The sequence below is a fragment of the Gorilla gorilla genome, chromosome 6 (assembly GCF_029281585.2).
Source record: "Gorilla gorilla gorilla isolate KB3781 chromosome 6, NHGRI_mGorGor1-v2.1_pri, whole genome shotgun sequence".
NCBI classification, from domain to species: domain Eukaryota; kingdom Metazoa; phylum Chordata; class Mammalia; order Primates; family Hominidae; genus Gorilla; species Gorilla gorilla.
In genome coordinates, this window is record NC_073230.2 from 80,946,359 (window position 1) to 80,948,952 (window position 2,594).

Below are 2,594 nucleotides of genomic sequence, written 5' to 3' on the forward strand. Positions count from 1 at the left end.
CTTTCTAGCATGATATACTTCAAAAAATTCTTCTTCACAATGCCTTTAGACATGCACTAATCCAAGAGAAATATGATGTGAGCCACATATATAATTTTAAATTTCCTAGTATCCACAGTAAAAAGTAAAAAGATATATGTGAAAATAATTGAATAATATATGCATTCTAGTCAATATACCCCCAAATCTTATTATATCAACAGGTGATTGATATAAAACTATGGGTGTATTTTACATTATTTAAAAAATAAGTCTTCGGGTTGGGCACGGTGGCTCACGCCTGTAATCTTAGCACTTTGGGAGGCCAAGGCAGGAGGATCACGAGGTCAGGAGATCAAGACCATCCTGGCTAACACAGTGAAACCCCGTCTCTACTAAAAATACAAAAAAAAAAAAAAATTAGCCAGGCGTGGTGGCACGTGCCTGTAGTCCCAGCTAGTCAGGAGGCTGAGGCAGGGGAATCGCCTGAACCTGGGAGGCGGAGGTTGCAGTGAGCCGAGATTGCGCCACTGCACTCCAGCCTGGGCAACAGAGCGAGACTCTGTCTCAATAAAAATAAAATAAATCTTTGAAGTGCAGTGTGTATTTTACACCAATGGCACAACTCAGTTTGAGAAAGTTACATTTCAAGTACTCAATAGCCACATGTGGTCAGGGACTACTGTATTGCAGTGTGGCCTTCCACAATAGGGCAAGTGGTGCAACGGTAGGAGGGCACCTCCTGATTGTTAAAATATTCTTGTGATACTTGCAGTCTTGAGATTCCTCAGCTACAATTACCATCAGGAACCTTGAAAGGAAATTTCTTCAGTGTTCTTCATACTGAATGGCCATTAATTCAGAAGTTATAATTTTTTTATGTCACCAAACTAACTTGATGAGATGAACAAACAGATTGCTGTTTTTAAGAAAGTGAGTAACTTACTCTGAAAACCTCTGGACCTTTACTTTCAATACCTTCATCACTAGTGAATTCACTAATTTATGTAATCAGGGAAATTCTCTTGAACTATTTTTAATGGCACCTACTTCCTTAAGACTTCCATGATTTCACCTGCTTTCTTTCCTGAGGCTTCAAAGGGAATCAGTTTGTAATTTTTCAGTGATATTCATGACTTTGAGCTTGGCATGAAGTTACTTGTTAATTTCTTTTTTAGGTTCTTGTTGAGAACTGAGACTTGTTGGCTGTCCTCCTCCCTTTTAGTGCCTTGCATGGTGTAAAGTGTAGTCAGTAACGTTTGTTGAATGCACATGTATGTACCTTCTCTGATTTAAGGTCTGGAAGGCAGGACATGGTTTTCTTTTTTAATATATCCTTTCATATATTTTTAGCTGCTAGCATAGTTTGGTTTATTCAGTTGGTGCTTAATAAATTCTTGCCAGCTGGACTCATAACTTATAATTAGCCTCCCAAGTCTTAGTCCGCAACTGTTCATCAAGTTGTTAAATTACATATTTGAAAAAAAATCACCATTTTCATTTAGAGGAACAAATACAAACAAATATATCTACCAACCAACCTTGATGGTTCTATGAAACCTAACTGACTCTATGAAAAAAATGAAAAAGTTAACTAAGAGTGTACTACTACTTTTAGTTAAATGCCAATGAAGTATAATAGTTGTCAGAAGAAAAAATATAAGTATTGTTGTAGTTCATAAACATTATGATAAAATAATTTAGTTCATGATATTTGAATCATTCAATTCTTTCATTCAACAAACTGACCACCTATTATGATTAACGCATTGTGTTGGGCACAGGTGATAAAAAAAGATAAGTTTGACCCTCAAGTTGCTTACATTTTAGTTGGAAAGTCAGATCATGCCAAAGAATTCTCTAAAACATTTGTAAGTTTAGAGCAAGCTACTAATGGGAGAAAGGCTCAGTGAAGTCTACTTTTTATTATGTTTTCCTTATATGGTGTTGGCTAATAAGTATTTGGGGAATAAATGTGTAGATAGTGGTCTGTTTAAAAGAAGTTACATTATTTGGCATTTATTACATTTTTTTTATTTTCTTAATTGATTAATTGCAGTTAAATTACCTTAGCATGCAAGAACAGATTTTACAGATTTTGACGTATGATTAAGCAGCATAAAGCATAACTAATGTGGTTTTAGTGGCATGCTATGTATTAAGGCATGAAATTTAAATACACACTTCATCAAGATTTTTTTGCGGTTACAGTGAATTAGAAAGATTCAGATATTGGAACTCCCTCCAACTCCTGTGTTAGGGAGAGGCAGGAATTTTATAATTGAGATTATTATAGAAGAGTGTCTTGACATAACTGATTGACTTTAGTGATGTGCCTTGAAAGTTCAAATTCAAGGTGTGCACTTATTTCAGTCAGCTTGTCCTGAATGTTTAAATAAGAAATACTATTTCTGGGTATTCTGAATAACTCGTTGTACATTTATTCCTAATAGTGAGCATTTGGACTAATGATGGATTACTAATGAGCATGTAAATGTACCACCTGATTACATTAATATATGATCTTCCATGACGAGGTCTGAAATGAACATTTCTAATATGTATTTCTTTTCCCCAAATGGCACTGTGGTGTATACTGAGCGGGACTGAGACGA